General features: G+C 39.0%; 1 protein-coding gene across 5 annotated transcripts in view; it reads right to left on the minus strand.

The window, feature by feature from the left end:
* Positions 1–23,673, minus strand: part of CTNNA3 (catenin alpha 3) — a 512,488-nt gene that overhangs the window by 37,231 nt on the left and 451,584 nt on the right. The window contains exon 17 of one of the 5 annotated variants that reach the window (XR_008577888.1): positions 20,570–20,781. The exons of the other annotated variants lie outside the window; for them this stretch is intronic. The gene's annotated coding sequence lies outside the window, so the exon portion shown is untranslated. The remainder of the gene's footprint in view (positions 1–20,569; positions 20,782–23,673) is intronic. 5 annotated transcript variants of the gene reach the window in all.

The raw sequence follows: 23,673 nt of genomic DNA on the forward strand, positions 1-23,673 counted from the left end.
CAGTCATGGCCTTTAATTTGGATGTCTATCATTTTTAATCGCTATGTTACATATCTACAGTTACTGTTTTGTTGATTACAGGAAAAGTCTCTGCTACTTGCCTCATCAATCTCCCTTCTCCTATTTTCCCTGTCATGAACAGAAATTATCCAGAGACTTTAACATCTCTAATACAAGAAACCATCCAATAGCCTCACAGACTGTATGTTTCAGTAATTTTTAAAATCCAAGCTTTTCCATAAGTAGAATCCATTTGGTTATGAACAAATAACATTAAAATTGTACCCGTACATGTTAATAAAGCACAGCTGCCTTGCAGTCTGACCTGGATTGTGCAATGAAGTAGACAATGCAAAAGGAGATGTCAAACCTTGTCCTTTACAAACAGGCCAGACACACTGTCTATGATATTCTGTAGGCACTGACAGCCTGTCTGCAGAGGCACGTAGGGTTGTCTCCTGTGAGAGCTGAAAGAGCAAACATGGAGGTGTTTGGCTATGTGGAATACGTTTCAAATGTAACAGCACTGCAGCTCCATATCTGCACCTTCTCAAAGCACAGAGGTGAATTACGGCCAAGTCAGAAAGTCAGCGTTATCTCTAAGGACTCCCACTGCACAGTTGCCCATCTGCTTCCCACTCTAGTGGACCATGTGTTGAATTTTCAACAGGAGTTATAACACGGTCTAGAAAAAGCAAGTCTTAACAGCCTGGAAGCAGGAAAAAAGCCATCAGAGGGTTACTAATGAAACAAAATATGAATGTAAGCAGTACAGTGCAAACATAGCAATGCCACTGAACTAAGTCAATACTATCTTACAAAATCCTCTTGCTATGCTGTAATCTTTAAAAAAATGAAAGAAACATTCCTGTTCTTCAAAGTGTATCTTTTCAGTTCTGCAATGAGAGAAAGCAAATTAATTGTTCTGAAAATCATTTTTTGCATCGGTTTTCTATTAACATTTTTCTTTAAAAGAATCCAGCCACATATATATCTGGACTGTCTCCTTACTGTTTTGGAACATGCCGTCTAGCAAGGCCTGTTACAGCTAGTAAAACTCAGTGAATTCCAAAAGGTAGAGGTTAAAACGCAATCATTTCTGGATGGAGAAAATAAGCTAATACAGAATAAATCAATGCAATTTAAAAACACAAACTACTTGAAGAAAAACATTAGGAACTCTGACAGATGTATAACTAAACACTTAACTTCAGAAGGGGTGAGCTAAAGGTTGAAGGTGCCAACTACCCTCTGGACGTGGAGTTACAGAGAAACATTTAATTACATCATCACAAACCCACAGTAAAACATATGGTACACTTTACTTACTCCTGGGGAAAAAATGGGATGGTAGCAAAAGAAGATGTAGACACTGTAAAGAACTGTCTTCTAATGGATTTTTAGATTTTCAAACATGAAAGCAAAAAAAAGGAGATAGTAAACTCATTATCCAAAAATAAACATTAAAAACCTCAAACTTGGGAGTTCAAAGAGCTTTTTTATGAATATAAGACAAAAAGACTGTCATGAACTAGAGTCACAGAATGAGACCTCTGATTCAGTAATATGGGGTAATAGTGCCAGCTGTATTATATACCCAAATAGCTGTAATTACGCATTTATATATACTACATGAGCAATCTGTCATTCTTGAGCTTACACTTTTGATCTACGTCTTTCCCTAATCAAATTGACCGTAATCCCACTAATCAGATGACAGCAGAAATTGCAAAGGAAGGTAGATTAATGATTGCAGTTTGCTCTCACATATGTCATAGTTCACATCACTAAACACCACATATATTTTGTGGCAAGACAACTGGATACCTTTTGGAGTAACTACCTGTACATGGAGCTACCTTGCAAGTACAGGTAGTCTATCTAGATTTCAGTACCAGCCAAACAAACTGGAAAGTCTGGGAAACCTGTCTCGCACACACACACAAAACTGACCTGCTTTCTTAAGAAGTTTCTAGCTTTCATTACACCTCCCAGAATAACACAGCACACAGTACATAAATATATGAAATGCAGGATCCTTCTCCACTATCCACCACCTGACTTCCTTGGAAATATCAATGGATCAAACATAGGTATTTTATGCAGCTGGTCAAGACAAATCACGGTAGTCCTGCTCTGCCACAAACTCCAGCTATGAAACAAGGGTGAGGATAAGCAATGAGAGCTGGAGAATGTTCTCCATGCAATTCTCTGTATTCTAGCAGGTGAGGCACTATTAACGTGCCACCAGCTCACCTGTCAACTATCTTCAGTGCTTCCCTAGACTGCTCATTGTCTGGGTGTTTTATTGACTCCGCATCTATTGCGGAGTCAATATGGATGCACAACAGATATGCCTTGAATACACCACAGGCATTATGGTCCACTGCCATTCATGGTCTACTGCCATTTTCACAAAGAATTCCAATTTGGGGTTTTCAGGTATTTAGAAAACATGACTCCTCAATGGATGATGGAGGTAACTAAGCACTTTTACAAATTTAGGTTGTTTCTGTATTTAGGTGGTCATGAGACACGTAAGATACGTGATTCCTGCTGAGGGTATGTCAGAGACTACCTAAAGATAGAAAAGAAAGCCAGAACCTAGATGTGCAATCCATCCAGGTGTGAACACAGCTGCTGAGAGGTCTTTTAACACAATTAAGCTGAGATGTATCAATGACATATAGTTTTAATTCTGAACCCTTCTTATCTCAAATGTTCTCATTCCCCTTGACTATACCTTCAATTATAGTAATTAAAAACCTCGCCCAGATCTCAAAAATCACAAGACTGGCCAAAAAGTATGCTGCTCAGATTATTTTCAGCTGCTTTTATTTCTAAAGCTTAAGGCTGCACACTGGTCAAGCTTTTAATCTCTAATCATGAAAGCCCAAACCATTTTACCTTTAAATAAAGGTTAAGGCTCTGTCCAACTCAAAACAAGGCCTTCCTTAGCATGGACAGCTATGATGAGTGTTTGCCCTTTACCAGGCCATCCTCTGAAGCATCCCTACTCTGCTGGGCAGTAGCAACCAGAGACCGTGTAGTCACTGTGGACACCTCTGCAAGAACAGAGAGGAGAGATGACGGCTGGAAGAACAAAAAATATATTCACATGTGAAGCAGAGCCCTCAGAAGTTCATTTACCCACAGGTCTTCAGAAGCACATACATTAGGGAAAAAGAAACTTGTATTGCTAGATGCAGAAGAAAATTGGAAGAACTTGCAAAACTGATTAACAGTAGGGCTAGAAAGGAGGTCATGCTACAATTGGGTCTGTTTTATAGCATTGTTTTACTCTATGCAGTTGGCCTCTGTAGATCTCTTTTTCACCTTCCCTCTTTCTTCATATACTTTAAGTTGATTCACAGCACAATCATTTTACCTCTTTCTTGCCAACACTTCCTACTGTAATATTCTTTAATGAAGGGTTTATCATTCCACTGAAATGTTGATTCCAAAACGAATCTTTCAGAATGCCTTTACTACATGTAACAGCATCTTTCTAATCACCAGCCATGCCATTTTCAGAGTTTACATGTGCTATCCTACTTCTGGTGTTAACATGTGCTATTAATAATCATATTTTTCAACACTTCTGCCCACAAGCTATCATTAATACTTTTTAAAGCTACTTCAAAGAACAAGACCTCTCAGCGGTACAATTATAATTTTAACCACCAGTATGTCACGACAAATGAATCAGTCTTCTGAAAAATCCCCAGAAAAATACAAATTAATAACGAAGTTTGATTCAAAAACTCACCTGGGCTATCAGTAACCTGCTAACATAGGTGCTCAAAAAGATGTATTTGACTAATGGTATATAAAAATACTGCAAAATTGTTTTTCAGAGTGCTCATCTGGTGTTTTGCAAAGAAAAAATTCACAATGATCAAAGATTTTTCAAATATGATAAATAGATTTTAAGTTAAATGAAGTTTAGAACACAGAGCATGGGAATGAAAGAAATTTTTGGAGTTAGGGAGTCAGTTTTCTGGTAGTCAAACTACTGTATAACTGTATTTATCAAGTTTTATCTTCAGAAAACAATGGCAATTTTTGCCTGATTGTGACATCTAACGTTTAGAAAAGGCAGTCATGAAGTCGTACACTCTGCATGCCATGCATTATAAATTCAAAAGCAATTGGAATTAAAGATACTACTGAGCCTAGAGAGGTACCAAAATCAGGATTATCAGAATGAAAATGCTGCTTAAACCTGTAATGATAAGCTATAGGTCAGTAATGGAAGACAATAAAATTCACCTTTCAAAATTAGTTCATTCAATTAGCAGAGTCATATTTTAGAATGTATCAGAAAATTCTCCTCAGTTTTAAATAAAAAGCACTTTCAGAGCTGCAAAATGAAACAAATGGCATGAGATACATAATGTAATTAAAACATTTTGTAGTAAAAAATAAGAAAGTACTCATCAAAAATTTACATTTTATGCTATATATACACCCAGCACATCTGCTATGCCATTTTGACAGATGTTTATTAATATAGATATCTAATCATATTGCTAGATTGCTAATGGCTCAGTAATCCGTCTTCTATATACTGCACAAGATTCTGATTATATGTTGAACCAATTATCAAAATATTTCCAAAGAATTACTTCTTTACCTCTATGACCTCTGAAAAGCACCACTAACTTGCAGTTTTGTTTCAACAATATACAATTCTATCATAGCAATATTTATGACATGTTGTGTTTATAGTATGTACGTGGTAGGAAAGACTTAAAGACATTTCCTTTAACAGGATAACTAGTACAAAAATCAGCTAAAATTAATAGAAACGTGTTTTGATATGAGGGATCTCTTGAAAGATTATGTTCTATGGTAAGGCCGGTGACCATGAAACAGGTGACTCCATTGGACAGTACTCCTGTCAGTTATCTTCAGGAAGGCATAGACCCTAAATACTACTTCCTCATGCATTAGCTCACCCTAAAACTTTTATGCCTTGTACCTGCAACCTGTTTTTTCCTCTCAGTTTGGTTCTTATGTCCAGAGGAAAGGAGTACACTTCCCCACATCAAAATAGGATACTGATTTTCAAGTATTTTTCTCTTGTTCAACTTCACAATCTCTGAGTAGAAAATCTCACGTCTTCCCGCCGGAGTACTACAGATCATGCACTTACCTGAAATGCTGGCATTTAGTTAGAGAGTTAATTAGTTAGACAATTAGACAATTCAGTTAATTATTGAAATACTTGGTTACAGCTGAACATGAGTGTTTTAAGATTCCTCAAACTGTGAAAATAATAATCGTCTATTAAATTACAGATCATAGTAATCTTTTCTAATATCCCAGTCATTAACTACCAACTCTTAATTTTGAAGCCCTTATGAGGGTATAGATAAAGCTTACTTTATTACAAGTAAGTTCACAAAGATAAGCAAGCTGGACTTGTTGGGCCCTAATTTTTGAGTTCCCTTGATTTTTCTGATACTACTTTAGTCCCATTTATTTTCTACTAGACATTGTCCGGCCCACTGACAAGTTGCTGTTTCATGTGGCACTGCCACAGAATCAGACTAAAAGGCAACAGAAGCTCTTCAAAGTTTTGCCTTGGACACCAGGTATGATGAGAATCCTTCAGATACAACTCTTCAGAGCTGAAACACCACCTAGCATCATCCTATCTGTTGCATTTCAAGGGTTGGGGGTTTTGGGTTTGTTTGTGTTTTGATTTTTGGAGTAAATCCAGTAAATATGGTTTTTTAGTTTTACTTCCTCCATATTACAATTGCCTAATGGGCATGACCAGCAGAAGCAATTTCAGTCCCATGTATTCTTCGTGCCTGCACAACTTGACTCTAACTGAAAAAGTACCTGGCTTTAAAATGCTATGCAAAGAAGAAACGAATTTCAGATTTTTAGAATAAAAATAAACACTTTGTGTAATGAAAAAGAACAGTTTTATATAAGACAGTGTTGTATTTTCTTTGTACTTTATCAATTTAATAATTGCCTTGTTCATGTTTTGAAAAAAAGTAAGTAAACAAATTCTCATTTATACTGTTGACAACTCACCAAAGGGTCACGATGTTCCCATCCTCTCAAATCTCCCACGTTTTTCACGGTGGGGTGGGCTCTCCTCATTGTTCTTGACTAATGTAAACGCAGTGTAACATAGGGTGTGCGTGAATGAAATCTTTGTAGTGCCAGCCTCAAGCATTCAAATATCATGAGTCAGGCTCCAAAATATCACAGAACTGGAATAAATACCATGAGATTTGAAATAATAAATCTAAGGTTCCTTGTATTTACTTTGTATTTTCCAAGCCTTCAAGGGTCACATTTTCAGGATTTGCTCAACAGCCAGGAAACTTATTTAAAAAGTGCTGGAGGTAAGTTTCACCTACAATAACGTATCTGAAGTGCCAAGACATGAAGTAATATGCATAGACAGATTTCTAATAACATTGTGAGTCATCAAAATGGACTATATGAGTCTAAGAAAAGAGCAATTAAACCATGGAAGGTCTTAATTCCTGTTCTGCTCATCAAACATCAGTAAGAAAGCTCTCTTGCAGCCACATGGTCTGAGAGAAGCTGTAGGAGGAGAGCAGGACACGGTCACTGGCTAGAATCCATCACAGATGCCACCCCACCCCCCAAAAAGAGCAAAGATTTGGGAAAAAATATTAACATGGGTGCTGTTTGCTAGAATGTATACCATCTGGCAAACAGTTATATCTCCTTATAGTGTTGTACAAAGCTGCTTACCTCACTCTACTTTTTTCCCCCTATGTTGAGTAAGGAATTTGCTACTGATTGGCAATAGAGAGCATTCATCATTCCTGCTGTAGAACGCTGGAGGTGAGCAAGGGACTTCCTTCCCCACAGTGATGCAAGAACTCACCTGCTGAAATCCTTGGCTGCAGAGACTGCAAAGTAGAGGCATAATTTGGGTTTTACCTAAGTCATTCCTTACTGTTTTGAACTGCCTGGTACTACCTCAGCAAGACAGGCCACTCCTAGTTGTATTAATTATGTACTTCAAAGGTTCTCTTATCAATGAAGAAGGCTAGAAACCTTTCTTAATGAACACAGAGTGTCTGCAGAAAATGATAACACAATTAACACAATTCACTAGAGCAAGTTACTGGCCATTGGCAAGTGTCATTGTCACTTTGCTAGGTCAAGAAGAAAGCATTGGAAAAGATGTTTGGCACAGGCTCTCTGGTAAAGGAGACTTAACACAGTAGTTGAAATTTCCTAGAACTGAAAAGGGGAGTTATCCTCTGAGAGTATTTCAGTTGAATACAACATGCCCAAAATCTAACATGATAGGCCTGAATAAAAACGCCACTTTGTTTTTTTCATCAGAGTTAAACCATACTTTATTCTAAGGCCTAAAACTATAGCTGCGGCTTATTTCCTCAGCCTACAGGACTTAAAGAGAACTTCTGGAATAAGCTACTGCCTTGGCAGGCAATGCAATACAGACAGCTGCTTGTTCTCTGAAATCCTGACAAATTCTGAGGGTTTCTGCTCTGAGGCTTGTGCTCTGTCCCAGACAATGAGAGGTTCTCTTTCTATATTAATAACCCGCTGCGAAAAGCTGCTTTTATCACAGTTAAGCAACCCATTGACCAGCCATGCTTACTTATACATTTATCTTATATTTATTTATAATGGTCCTCTCACTGCATGAACAGAATTATGGGGCTGTATAGCTTTTTTGCATGGCTTGTCTTGGTTGGAAAGACAACACGTTCAAATTTTGTTAAAGTACTAGTAATATTCACTCAGTGAAACACTGCACAGCCTGACTTTAAAAAGGAAACACAAGATATAGGCTCCACACTGCAGCAAAGACATAAAGGAAAAGAATGGCACTGTAATTGAGAAACTTTGTGGGGACTTTCCTCTACGGTATTTCCTAATTCTTCCCTCCACCCACGTTCTGTTTGCCTTGCCTACAGTCAGCAGCCAAGGTAAGACCTTACCTGCGCGGTTCTCACTTGGGAACGTAGGAGAGCAAGGAGGTGATGTGCGTTCCCAATCTCAACAACTAGCTCTTTTTACTTTAAACATCAGCCAGACATCACATGAGGTCCACTGAGACAGCTTTATGATTATGGTGGGGCCTCAGAGCCTGCCATATTGTAGACAAGAACTGCTCTTGGAAAAGAATTTGGCGGACTACTCTGAAAGTATCCTTTGAGGAAAAAACCCAAACAAATCCCACAGTCAGTTAAAAAAGGTGTAAGAAAAGAAAGATAAGATTCTCTAAGTAACTCATTGACTCTCTTATTAATCCAGATTGAACTGCAAGTCCCAAAAGCAAAATTATGGCTTCTGTAAAGAAGCTGCAAAAACCCCACATGTGAGAAACAGAACACACTTCACACAGATAAGCTGCAATGATTAATCTGGATATGGCCTACACATTTAAAGCTGTTGAATATTTAGAAATGCAAACAACACGTTTTAGGCATAAAAGGAAAATTAGAGGAAATACTGAATTAACACTTGCAATACCCCTTCCAACAGCAGTAACTTCTTTGGCAGCAACTTTTTCCTGCCATATCCTGTGTTACCCACACCATGACTTTAGAGCTTTCATTGTATTTTATTTATTTTGCTTATCAGTATGTTGATGGCATGTGGCCTTTCCATAAATCTAAAGACAACCTCAGTAACAATGTCAGCTACTTCTTTCAGGGGAATAATGGAGGTACACCTGTAGGGATGATCTCAATGGTCTGTGAAACAAGTGTGACTACAGTTGATATCTTTATCGGTAAGTTTACCAGCTTTTCAATAAGTTTACCTTGAAATGAAGACACCATGCTGACCTCTGAGACTCTTTCCATTAATTCTCACCCACCCAGGGTATATTGAACAGTGTCACCCCTTCCCTCTGCCATCCCAGAATACCCAGAACTAGTGGAATTGTTTGATCTGCTACTTGCTGACAAAAAGGATAGCTCTCAGATGACCTTAACAGTTCAGGATTGAGACAGGTATGGGAAAATACTGTGAAAGAAAATTTTATGTTTGCAATCCATGATACAGATCCCTCCACATTTCTACCTTTTGCCATCTTCTACCAGGTCAGGTAACAGCTGTGATGCAATCTTTCAATACAGAAATCATGGTATTACTGCTGGTGGGCGTACGCTGCGTGAAGACTACATTTGTGTGACCTGGATATTCCCAAACACCCCTATCATGTTTACTGACATTAAGGTCACACACTGTCCATACCCCCAGACACTGACCTCCAAGTGGTCAACTGGCTATGGTCATTCAAGGCAAATCAGCCTCGAAGCAGCAGTAATTCCCCTGGCCACACTGTCTGTGGCAGACAGAAGGGCACCTGCTCTGCTTGTACTTCAACTTGGCTGATGAAAACAAGATCTGGTGCAGGAAGGCAGCATCGTGCTCTGAGCAGGTCTTACCATATTTGTGTGAACATGCCTCACTGCAATAATGGTGACCGGTGGCCACCTGGCTTGCAGAAGATCTAGTGCTACAAGCCAGTCCATCCAAACACAAGCTTTGTCCATCATTTCTCATTTGACCTTCCTTCCAGCAAATCAGAGCTCTGTCTCTACACAGAACAAAGGCCATGACAAGGGAAATGCCACCTCTATACTAAGAAAGCTGAAATCTGCTCTCAGCTGGTGTCAGGGCAGTCAGGAAATCTGGGCCAGAGGCTTGGTATGGGCATAACTCTTTCTGCCCTCCAGTATTATGCCTCAAATGTGTCAAGAATATAGTAAGATGGAGAGGCAAAACTATTCGCTAACCTTTATGGACAGTAGTACTGCATCAGCTCTGAGGCGTACTATGAGAATGCCACTACTAGTGCCATTTTAAGAAGAAAGACAGAGTTTTAATCCCCAAGGGTACCAAACCAGCAGCCACCAAAGGTACTGAATAAAAAATGTGTTAAAAAATGCTGTACAGTGTTGAAGAAAAAAAGCGTGAAAACCATTGGCAGGCTGTGTGAACCCTGAAAGGTCCTGGTTTAATTAAAAAGGTTGGAACAGACTCCGGTCATATTTTTAGCAGAAAACACAGCAGTTCAGCACTGTTTCTGTTGTTCACCATGCTCCCAAGGTGAGCATTTGTGAATAGTTTTTCTCAGAAGTATGCATATTCAAAAAAGAAAACTAAACTAAAAGGATACTAAATAAAATGAATCATATAGAAGATACAGTAAGGCTATTTGTAGCCCTGCAGCTTCTGGGAACCATTACATTTTATTAGATGGCAACTCCATCCCAGCTTGACTCTTGGTTATAAAGAAACCAAAGGTTCAACTGCAATTATTTCCTGTGAATTGATCACTCGGACACAAGAGAGTCGGACATATGGTAGGGTGAACAGGGGGATGGGAAAGAATACAGGTGAATTGATTTTATGAAGATAAAGGCCTTATTGCTCTGAAATAACCATGGCTTCATCTGCAAGAGGAAGGTGACTACAGAGAGTGCTACAGTACTGTCAAACAACTGGTCTGTAATCCAGTTTAGGGAAGAGGGGAAAATCATAGTAAAATAATCCTTTAGGAAAGACTGAAGTCATATATTGAAAATCCTAACCATACTTCCTCTTCCCACCCTATAATGTACTTCTGATATATCAAAAAACCAAAGCCAGTCACACAATTTGGAGAGCCTCTAGCTGATTTGGAAATGGCTGGGTATCCCCATAAAACCTGATTTTTAGAGTGTGCTGTGCCTTCACCTCATCTACGTGTTAAACGATATGGGATATGTCCAGAACACGAATGGCCAAAGCCTAATTTTTCTCCAATGCTTATGACTTACTGTACATGTGAACGTAAAAGAATATAATTTGCTTAAAGTAATTGATTCTTATAAAAATATTACAAAATCTCTTCGCTTTGGAAAATATGACTTATGCCCTCAGATTTTTGTCATGTTTTACATTCCGACAGAGAAGCCTTGAAATACAAAGTTGATAGCATTGCTTCTATGGGTAAGGAAGAGGGAAGAAGATGGCAGAGAAGTCCCTGACTACAAGCCTTCCTCGTTCCCCTTTCTCCAGACTGCCCACTTGCCTCCTCACTAAGATAAGAGCAGCAGCCCAGAAAACAACACCCCTTTACTAAATTCATCTCATCCTGGTAATCACGAGCAAACCTCTGAAGAGTATCTGCAAATTGTAGTGACCAGCACTGCAAAGCCTATGCAGCATCAAAACCGCTCCCTTTCGCTTTATAAAATAACATGCCACTGATCTGTTTCCTTTCTATTTCACTATCTGCAATTTCTATTTCCCTTCTCTTTTAACAGTAACTACTCATTTTTATGTACCCATATTGGGTACTATCTGTATTATCAAGTTCACAAACTCTGCCTTGACAATTAAACTCCAGTCTTCCATTTCACAAACACCACCCCGGTCAACAAGGCAGTAACTGCCATAAATCCCTTTTTTTCACCCTTGGACAAAAAATAGTGAAGAGAAATGTGGGTGTACATCACACTCTGAATGTGACTGATGTCTTGTCAAAGTAAGCAAAACTTTCAGTTGAATCGGCATTAAATTCACTGGAAAAAAAAGTAACTAATATTTTATGTCAAATCTCTGGTCATAATTAATTCACTGATGTGCCTACACTTCCAATGAAGGAGCTGAAACTGCAAAAGTTTCCAGTCTTTATTTCTTGGAAACCCTCCAAATGTTTAAGCTTCTAATTTCTGCTAATTAATTCAGCAGGAACCTGAACATATGGTGTTATAACAAAAAATATATAGCATGTACAAAATAAAGCAAATAAATTCCATAAAAATAGGCCTACATTTTAAAGAGGACAAAAGCTGGGAGAGGTGCTTTGCCTTTTTAATGATTAATTCTTTATTTCTCTAGGACACATTGCTGGGTGTTCTTACCCAACAACAGCTTGAGCAAAATAAACAGAAAAACAAGTCTCACATCAAGCCATTAAAGTTCAAAAGGCAGGCTCAATGATGTGCAATTGGAGAATGCTACAAAAACTGTCCCTTCCTGGAACATTATCATAAGAACAGCAAAGTCTAATATGTCACTGATCATGATCTCATAGCCAGTTTGGACACTGTCTTCTTGGCTTCCCCGTCTGGGTCGCCCTGAGCCATCAGCATGGACCAAGAAAAGGGATAGAGGAGAAAGAGTTCTCTGCTCCAGCTGTCATGGCCCCAAGTGCACCAACAGGCCTTAATGGCCCTGAAAAGTCTCACCTGAGGCCTCCTCCCACGGCCTCTGCCCACTGGCCCCGGAGCACCATTTAAGCTCTGGCCTGCACCCCCAGCCCTGACCTGAGTCACAGGTATACCTGTGGCCAGCCCTGTTTCTAGTCATACCCTCTGGATGGACTTTGCACCTACCTTGCCAGTAGCTTATCTCCTGGATGGACTCCTGCATGCAGATGCTGGAGTTTGGCTTTGGCCTGCTGTCCTTTTGCTCCTGGATTGACCATACAGCTGCTCCACTGCTCACCCTGTCTGAGACTGCTGATGGATCTTGTTGCCAGCACCTGGAGCTCCTTGCTACACTTGGATGCTGTTGGATGGAGCTGGGCTCAGTGCAAGCTGTGTCTGCACTGAGATTACCCTTAGGGAGCAGCTGGCCCTTGCTGCTCCCTGACACTGGCCTATATCCTCACAACCAGGATCTCACTCCTGCTGCTGCAAGGACTAGGAGGAAGATGACCATGGATAGAAAATAAGCAGCCCCAGACAGAGTGGTGGTGCTGGTTGACCCTGCAGAAGCCTACAACTGAGCAGGTAGCTATCACCTCTGGGGTACTCTGCCTCCCCTTGCTAGGGAGCTGACATCACCTCTGTCCATCCCTGCTAAATGATGAATGTCTATGGAGCACAAGCTAAGCTGCTGTGAGGTGGCACTGCATCTGGCTTTATGCTAGGCCTAAAAAAAACCCTGAAAACTGGCCTGGAAGCTGTTAAATTACTGCCTGAAGCCCTCTTATGCTCCTCATGTCTCTGCTGGCAGGAGCTAATGCTTCAGAGTCCTGAACTCGCTTTGTCCTCTGAGTAGAGTAATCCCTAAAGATAAAATGCAAAAGATGGTGCTTGCTGGCACAAGACTGTAGTTGACTTGCTTCTAGTCCTGGATGGTTTTATACTGATGGGTAGATAGATCAGTTTATCTGCCTTATTTGTGATTTTGCCATATTTATGTCCCTGTGTTACTAAGTTGTCTTTGGCTATGTACATGAGGCATGAACAGTAGTTCCTCATTAACCTCCTTGCCCAATGAACAACTATATCCCTTTACTTTTTTGCCTCAACTTTTATGGTAAGAATTGCAGGACTGGTATCAAAAAGTGCTAGGTACCCTGAAATAACTCTTAGACTTCTAAGATTGCTAAAAATGCAAGGAATTCATTGAAATATTGCAGATGAGTAGAGGGAAAATAGCGAAATTGCAAAAAATGTTACTTAACTGGTTTCTTGAGGACCCACTGTTTTCAAGGAAATAATAGTTACACTCATTTTGAGACAGGGAGGTCTAAAATATTTTAGTGTTCCTATTAGTATATTGTTTTGTCCTATGTATACAATTTGTTTACCTATACATGAGGTGTAACTAACATGTCAGCACAAAGGATTTATACAGAAACAGTAGAATTAAGAGGCCCATTGTTTAAAATGGAACACATTTTCTTGGTCTTAAATTTATAAAATTCTTTTAGGATGTGAAGCATGTAATTGCTCTAATCAGAGGAATTAATCTTCACAGCTTCCATGACTACAAGGCATTCTACAGCATGAAAGAAACAATTTGGAAATGGCTTTGTACAGTTCAGCAATAAGTCAACTAAAAATATCACAAAAACAAGCCATCACTAGAATTTTTAAGTTAAGGAGTTTTACATAGAGTTTTAACCAGATGACTAGTAGAATTGTCTTTGAGAGACTATGTCTGAATTTCTGCCTTTATATATGAAATCTATGAATTATTTTCTATTCCAGCTGGCAAGTCATTCTTTGTTTCCAATCAATTAAAACATTCTTTTAAAAGAACTCCATGTCTAAATGAAAAATGCTCCATATCTGAGCCCTGCTACTTGTATCAATACCTGGTTTTCTTGCAGGAAAAATAAGAATTGAAGGAATGGTTTGCAAGCACTGGCAATATAAAAATTAAAATTAGGAAGGTCAAATGTCAAGCTAAAATACTCTTTTACCACTTTTCCACCAAAACTCTGTGTAGCCATTAAGCTTGATAATAAAAAAAACATTGTTTTGATTGAAAGAAATCAAAGTTGCACAAAGGGTCTTTTAAAAAAAAAACAAAACCAAACAACAAAACAATTGTTAAATAAAAGACCAAACTATGAATGGGTCACCTTTCCAAGAAAAGAGGCAATTAGAAAAACAGTGGAATAATTACATATACTTATGGTGTACAAAGATATCAACAATGTAGTTAGTTTACTGAGAGAAGGAAAAAATAGTAACAGGACATCCTTCTGTCCTAATCTTTTGCTGAAGAGCTTGTGTTTTCCCAGTATAATTGCTCTCTCAGTGAACAATATGAGGGACTTAGAAGTCTCCCTTTTTCCCCATATAGGGGAGAAAACATCAGTTCACACAGATCTAATAGTGATTCAGTAGTAGAGCAGTTCCCACAAATTGTGTGAAATCAGCTTATCCCTAACCCATCCTTTCCATTAAAGGTATACTCTGGAATCATAACTCACATACCAGCATTTTTTTCTTTCTTTCCAGAACTGGAAGCATAATAGCTTGAAGTGGAAAATCAGGATTCAGAGATGACATAAGCAACTGTCTATGCAGCAGTTTAATAGCCAAGAGTTACTAGGTAAATTATGTTAACTGAATTATTTGGAAGTTTAATAGCGCTCATGGGGGGAACTTGAGTACCGGATGTATTCTAGAAGCTTTTAGTTTTGAGTAACGTTTGTAACTTAAAACTTTACAATGAACTTGAGAGACTGGGAAGGAACAGTGACAATAATGTGTGACTAAGTTTTCAAAAAAGCAGAAGCTACTCATCAGATATCACTGTAATATCTACCATGATCCTGACACTGTCCTGGACCCACTGGAGTACATGCTAGGCACCTGCTGCCAAAGAACTTGCAAGCTAACATAAAAGAAGAAACAACAGACAGCTCCAAGCTAGTCTTCAAGTTCATCCTCCAAAAGTTAAGGAGGATTTGCAATCTGAAGACCTACAGGCTAAGGCCTCTCCTTGGTCCTTGTGAAAATTATGGAGCAAGTCCTCATGGAAGGCTCTTTGAGGACAGGAATATGGTTAGAAAGGGCAAACTGTGGGTCTGCCAAACCAACTGCCTTCTGTGATGAAATGGCTAGTTCTGTGGATGTGGGGACAGCAATGGATGTTGATCACTGTAACAAAGCTTTTGAGTCTCCTACAGTTTCCTCGCAGATAAACTGAAAAGATGTGGCTAGACAGGTGGACTACAAAGCAGGTGAAAAGCTGGCTGGATTGTTGGTGTCTCAGTGTAATGGTCAGTGGCTCAAAGTTTAACTGATGAGTTGTTACAAGCAGTGTTCCTCAGTGGTTGATAGTGGGGCCACTACTGTTTAATGCCTTCACCAATGAGTTGCATGATAGGACAGAATACATCCCCGGAAGTCTGCAGATGATACAACCAGAGGTGGTGGTTGGGCTGCCATTCAGAAGGATCTCAGCAAGCTGAAAGAATGAGCTGACAAACCTTGTGAAGTTCAACAAAATAAAACACATGGTCCTGTACCTGGAATGGAACAACTTCATGTATCCGAGCAGAGACAAAACTAACTGGTTAGGTAATAACTTTGCATAAAATGACCTAACATGAGTTAGCAGTGTGCCCCTGCACAGTGAAGGCAAACCACATCATGGGCTGCATTACTAAAAGCGTAGCCAAGAGGATGAGAGAAGCGATGGCCCTGTACTTGGCCCTTGCAAGGCTGCATCTTCAGTGTTCTGTCTAATACTGGGCCCTCAGTGCTACAGAGACACTGACAAACTGAAGAGAGTCCAGAGATTTGGGGCTGGAGCATATGATGTATGGAGCAGAGGCTGACAGAACAAAGCTTCAGCATCAAGAAAAGAAGGTAAAGGAAGGGTCTAATCTGCATTCTTCTACTACCTGAAGGGGAGGATACAGAGGACACTGACTTTTTCCTCAGAGATGTACAGTAAAAAAAAAAGTGCACAGGACACAAGCTGCAGCTAAAAAGTTCCTGTTAGCTGAAGATGGAAAAATTCTTTACTGTGGGTGGTGAAACACTCACAGGACACCCAGAGAAGCTGGACATGCTGGAATCTCCAATCTTAAGAATTTTCAAAGCTTTACTGGATAAGCCCCTGAGCAAGTCGATCTATAGTAGAAATCAGTCTGCTCTGAAGAGGCTGGACTAGATGACCTCCAAAGGTCCCCTCTAACCTTATTTCTTCTGTGAGTTGGTAGGAACAAACTGATAAGCAATGAGATGAGACAGGACTGCTGGATAGCAACTGACCCCAGCAAACAAACATGCCTGCCAGTGTCCATTTCTCAACCTGGAGTGTTTCTGTGATGTAAAGGAGAATGAGTTTCCACAGTACAGCACTGAAAGGAGCTGTTCAAAAAAGAAACCTCATAGGTGTTAAAGCAATAGGGTGGTATTATGAATGTTATGAGCTGACTGGAGGCAGCAGCAGTACTGAGTGAGAGATGAGAGAAAAGAGGTGTACTTAAGGGTTTTGACAGTGAAGGCAGGTGGTTCATTCGATGCAGCGGAGGTGAGAATTTAAGTGTGTAAAAAGGGTGTCATTAAAGGAACAACAGAGATGATGCAAAAGAAACAGGAAGCTGCAAAAATGCAGATTCAAAACAAAGCCAATGCATATAGACATGCATATGTACCTACTCTGTTCCTACTTTGCTGACACAGAGCTTTAGTTTATCCATTCCCTTTAGTACATCTAGTTCAGTTGTGAGCAACAGCAAGAAATTGTTTACTGAAGGTAGTTACATGTGGTTTAACTGTATTTTGTCTCAGTAATGTTGCATAGGAAATAAAGCATTGTTATGCTCATTATTTTGGTCATTAGCTATTCACTGTATTGGCTTACAAGTATTTAACATGCTTTGTTAACCTGCAAAACAGCAAGCATCTTAACATTGTATTTGTTACTCTTCTCACCTAACCCCCTCTTTAGCTGCATACTGTTTATCCATTTAGAACCTGTTTGTGTCACGGTCTAAAAGTAAATTCTGACTGTAATTCCTAACAAAAGTATCTAAAACAGACCATACATTCATGATTTACCATGTTTGTTTAATAATACTACTGACATTAATTATGCATAATACAGGAAAAAAATCCACTCAACTTGGCAAATTGGATATCTAAATACTTTGAGTAATATTCTAAGTAATGGAGAAACTGTTTCATTTTTAATTTTTTTTTTTTTGCTTGAAACATTTCTCTTTTGGTTTTAAGACTTCATTCCACAAGGTGATTATTTTATACAACCATATAGAACTAGTATGTTTGGATGTCTTTTTGTAAATATTTTTTTAGAAATTTTACCGTCAGAGGATGACTATTTACCACTTGCCTTTTTGAATTATATTGAGGCCACCATTATATTGAGTGATTGCCATTTCTGATGAAATATTTGCTGATGTATGTCTTTAGGAATCACCTGAAACTATTTTTACTATAGAAGTGGAAAAAGAGCATGCACACGAGTATCATAGGAACTATCACATCCTATGTAAATATCATTAATAAAGACATAGTACTACCATGCATGCAATTCAGATGTCAATGTCAATATCTTCTGAGATGGGCAGAACAACAGATACTGGATTTTGCCTTAAATTCTCACTTATTTGTGAAAGTTGAATCTCTATACATTTTTAGAAGCTCTGTGACATTCAGGAAGAATGAGCAATATCAGCTGATTGTGTTACATGATACAATTTAACTTGACACATCTCAACAAGTCATCACAAATTTGAGAGACCATGTTTCTACTTGAGGGTAACAACTGCCTGAGGCTACTACATGTAGTTCTGGCAGGACAGTCAGTATCCTGCAAGTACTACACAATCTTAAAATAACATTTACACTACTCTAATGCAATTCTGCCGCTCATTTTAACACTAACATTTATCTGCTTCATCTACTATGTTGTAACAAGCAAATCCTGGTGGTTCTGTTCATAAAAGCATGCATGATAAAACACATGCAAATATGCACACACAACTAAATTGTACTTGCTTTAGAAATAAATTTTATCTTAAAGAACATCTTTATATCATCAATTCTAGTAAATGTTGCTCTTAAGATAGAACCCTAAGGAGGGTTCACGTACTTTGCCCAAAGTGATTTTGTCCAAAATGACTCTGCCCTTTCTGATGACTGGGCTGGACAACATCACTGTTCACAAAACTGTTACAAACTTCAATTTTTGGGTCATTTTTGATGGAATACATAATTTTAAAGTTATTTGCTCTCACACGCATCTTATGATGCATGTTCTTCCGGGATCTTATGATGCAAACATTAAGTAGCTATGGACTCTCAGACTGCTTAATGAAATAATGCTGACCTATGAATTCTCTGATATGAGCAATGAGGGGAGGGAAATGGGAAGTTTTTATATGTATCTGAAGTTGAACTGTAGATGTAGTAGTACGTAGTCAGTTCAGGGTTTTAAGTAATAAAGGTACCATTATCTTTTGTGGCAGTGACAGACTGGGTTGGTGACCAGGGAGAAGACTAAGTAGGAAAGCTGGGACATGTAAGTGATTCACAGATGTGAGAGGAGCTGGATGGAACAGATAGAAATCGGGGGGGGGGGGGAGCAGCAGAAAAAAGACAAGGAAGTCTGTGGATTGTAAGGTGCAGGGGAAAAGCTCCATAGTATTTCAGAAGCATCTGGCTGCTGAAGGGAAATTAGCAGGATCATGGATAACTCTGCAGTGGAAAGGGACACCAAGAAAGGTGAATAGTGAGTTATAATAAGGAGCTTCATGAATAAACTCAAATAGGAATAGAATCCCTCTCTTTTCCTCTTCCATCATCATCTTTTTGTCTCATGGTCTCTTCAAATCCCTTTAACTATAGAACTGACATCTTGACTTCCCATCGTTTTAGATCTCCCCCCTTCTTGCTTTCCCAAGCAAAGATTAGAAGACCAGGGAGAGCAGATGAATCAAGGCTGAAGACTGTGGCTGTTATCAGGTGAGGAGACTTGCTAGATGGGGCAGCTGCACTTGGTCTTAACCAAGGGTACTACAGAGAGAAAATTTTAGGCTAAGCTGCAGTCCTTGGAAGTACTAGAGGTATAAGCAGACTTATATTTAGGCTTACTGTAAGACTAAGGGGGACAGCTTTTGAGGGATGACTTTGCTACATTTCTTTTTCCAAGTCTTATTAATTTGTTTTGCTATTTTTCTAATATTAACTCTGATATTTATGCCATTTAAGAAACAAATGTCAAGTATCAAGAGCAAATATGAGACATTTTCTGAACAGTTTGCTAAGAGCTGCACTTTTTTTTTTTTTTTACAATAAAGTGTCCATATGGCCCCATTTGGAATCCCAACAAACCTACAAAATGGGTAGGGGTAAAAGCCCAGTGATTATCATTTACTGTTTATACCACAGAAAACTGAAAGGAATTGTCATAGACACTTCAGCCAGGCCCTGTGAATTCTGAATCCACAGACTGCATGCCATTAAGACCTGCTGTGAAAGAGTCTAGCAGAAGTCAGTTACCAGAGCTGGTCTCTCCTTGGCGCATCTTTAAAATCACCTCAAACAGGGCAGCAAACTCTCCCGTGTATGTCCGAATCTCATCTGAGGACCTGGTAGTATCTTTCCTATAAGCAAAGTGCTGTGAAAAACTTGCAGTAAAGATATCCTGCAGTTCTCTGTTACTACGAAGGAAATTTCCTTGGCAAGACTCCAACAGTAATGCTGACTGCTAAGCCTATTCTCAAAAACTTCTTGACAGACTTTCCTTTCTGCTTAAACCACTGACTTTCTTGCTACTTTCTCAATATGAATTAAAAATTGCAATGTTCTGACCCTAAGCACAGCTTGAAATAGACAGACATTCCTTTATATGAGCAAAAGGCGATCTGTGTCTGTTCACTGGTAAATATCCTCAGTTATAAATCTGCTGTGGCAACAGAAAAAAAATAAAATACCCTGTTCCATTTACACATACAGCTTAGGAAAAAGTACAACCCCAGGATTTTTCTTGTACATTCTTAGTCAATCAGCAAAGAAATTAGACTATCTTCACCAAAATATTATTTAGACTATAATAGCAGATGAGGCAATTTCTTGCTATTTAACTCTACAGAAGACACAGCAAAAGGACAGAAGATTGACATGTCATTGTCCCATGTGATTAACCACATTTTTCCCATAAAACTAAAAGCTCTAACTTATTTTTAAACGGAGACATTTTAAATCAATGAATATTCATGCTTTTGTACCAGCAATTGTAGGAAAATGTGACAGGACACAAGGAAAAAATTCAAATTATATAAGCACACATATAAGTTTATACATACCAAAATCCCTGTTCTTTCACCCTTCCATTCCTTTTACAGGTGATTCTGCCTGTTGTACATTCCAAAACAGCGGCAGAGAACACGGATTATTGCATAGCAGCATTGCTCCCTGAGGATAATACATATATACACACATGTATCTCCCTCACCCAATGCTGTCTCTGGGGTATTTTGTCCACACTTTTTCATGTGTTTAAAAACACAATTCAGGCCTGTATTTCAGATAAACATATAAATAAGCAGTTACTTCAAAAGCCCTGGAAGGTTTCTTACCAATAATATAATTTGACAATGCCTAGAAAGCTTAGAGGGAAAGGAAAAAAAAGAAGGTATTTTCTTATTAAGAAAAATGAGTACATTTGGGACACTGAATCAATAATGTATCCAAGTCTGTTTATTAGCTACTTGTTCAGTTTCTGTAAAATACAGCTTTGAAAAATGCTAACACTAAAACTCAGAGGAGAGCTCTGAATTAATTGCTTAAAAAATGTAACCACCCTTTCTTAAGACAACTTTGAGTCATATATGCTGGTTATACGCTAACGCAGTTGTTTGTAAGCGCTTCAGAGTTCCTTGTTCCATGAAACTCTGTTTTCTTTAATGTCAACTCTTTCTAAGTTCTCTTTTGTTTGGGGTGAACCGACTGGTTCACAGGCCAAGATTTAAAACTAAAATACAGTGTACAGTATCTGCTTCCCAGATAGATCCTATGTCCTGAATCCAAACTAGCCGCCTCCTACTCCCCTAAAAGCTTGCCTGTTCAGATGCCAGTTCTGTTCTAATCTTTCATTTGGATACCACTCATCAATACAATGAAACAATGTCACATATACTGAAGTCTAAGTAGCAAGTTAAATAAATGCACTGCTCTATGTTTACATAGATTCTTTCCAGGAATTATGTTCACTTAAAAGCGCAATTTAAAGGAAGAAAACTCATTCATTGCCAAAACACAAAGCTACTCCTTTAAAATAGTATATTCCCACACAGCAGGACAGATTTGTCACTGCTGGAAAAGTGGAAGCTCAAAACCAGAATGAACTACTACTATTTTTGAAACTAGTAGGCTTAAGTTTTGGACTGAGTTTTCAAGTCAGTAATGGTCTTTGTACAGCTATGGCATTTCATAGATCAGATACCTAAGACTACAAAGGAACTTAGGTGCAACTAAGTGAACATCACAGCACTTAAACACATCTTCAGCAATCATCACATCACACACACTGCGCTGTTACACAGTGGGACACCCTGTAAATGAGAGTTAAGTAATTCAAAATGGGATCTACACAAAACAAAATGCTCATCATGAAGTCATCTAAGATGGCCATTAGGAAAAACTATGGACAGAGGAATCCTTATATCTCATCCTCACTCGGGAAACAGAAGCGTTTCAAAAGCTGAACCCAGAACTGAAATCGTGCTTTCCGTTCTCCGTAACATAACCAATCAACACTCACCACGGTAGTAGAATTTGGGCCACGCCTGACTACAGTGCATAGAAATATAAATCCATGTCTATTGCCACCTGCCACTAAGAAATGTCATAATTGCTAGGCTACAGGATACACTGTGTGTGAGGACTATAGAAATGATGGCTTGATGGAAAGGAGGAACCTAACATTCATCTTCCTGCCCCCAAACTATCCAATGAGTATTTAATATTTAACAGACCAATATATATGCAGCTTTTGGAACAGGAACTGGAATCCCTAAACACTAGCTAAGTGAACTCCTCTTCTATTTAGGGAAATATACATGGAATGGTGTTAAAGTATCTCCCACAATTCCTGTTAATTTATAGCCTGATACTCTGGAAGGTGAAAAGGAAAGTTTAAACTCCCTCTAGCCAAAGGTGTCCTGCTATCTTAAGTGAATCCCTAAGGTATCAGAAAACCCAACAAACCCTATTCTGTACAGTTCTGCACAGCAGGCATTCAGAGGAGATGCAGATATGCACTTTGCATAGATCCTGACCCACTAAGATGCTCTGAGAATGCCTAGCCCCTTTGAACCGAGAACTGACAAAGCACCTCTCCTGCATATTCAGAGGATGCCAAGTGACAGGCACAAGGGAACTGTCTCCCAGGCATTGCTCATTTCTGCATAAGGCCAGAGAGAGAAGTACAGGTTTCTGGTCAACCACTGGAGAAGCTAGCAGAGCCAAGCCAAGATGGTATATAATGAGAAAGACAGGAATGGGGCTGCAGCCACAGGCTGAAGACAGAAAACATCAGCAGACCCACTGATACCTCATTTGTTTCTCAGCTTCGCTGAATGCCGTTGCTGTTGAAGCCATGGCAATGTTGTTCTTTTTGCCTTATTCACTGTAGCCCCCCCCCCTCCTCCAAAAGAAACTAAAACTACAATCCATTCTCAGCAAAGTAAAATTCAGTAAAGAAACCTCTACCAAACTCTCTCATTTCTAGCAGCAAGAACTTTCAGCAAACAGACAGAATAAAATTGGCAGGAACTTCGTATGTTATCCCTCAACAAGCAACAAGTCTGGTGGAGTCCAAACAGGAACAGGGTGCCACACTTTCAGCAGAGCAAATGCCTGTTATCCACTGCCCCCACCTCTGCCTGTCATGGCCAAAGCTTACTACTGCCAATATGACGGTATTTTTACAGAATTTTTAACAGATTCCAGCAATCAATATAACCAGTTTTGCATAATCAGGCCTGATTATTATGTTCATACTACCGATTAGCAGCTGCTACTAGCTGCTACAAACTTCCAACAATAGATTTCTGCTCTTGCTCAATTACTTTTCCATCTGTCAAGTATAAGTTTTCTATGACAATGATTTATAGGATGGTTCACCGCAGCAAGGTTCTTCATCAAGTTTCAGTAAGCTTATGCCATGTAGCACATACAAAGTTTAAAGAAAGCTGGAAAAATATGTGTTACATAAAATTACAGTAGCCTGGCCTAGTGTCTATCTGCAGAGGACATGCTCATGAATGTTCAGTAGGATAAGAATTGTTTCAAATGAGGTTCTGCAGGTCCCTTCTGCCAAGACTCAAAAAAAAGCAGAGGCATCTGCCTCTATAAACAACTAAGGAAGCTAAGCCACAATAAGCTACTTCAGATAGTTATTCTTTAC

This window comes from Grus americana, chromosome 7 (assembly GCF_028858705.1).
Source record: "Grus americana isolate bGruAme1 chromosome 7, bGruAme1.mat, whole genome shotgun sequence".
Lineage (NCBI taxonomy): Eukaryota > Metazoa > Chordata > Aves > Gruiformes > Gruidae > Grus > Grus americana.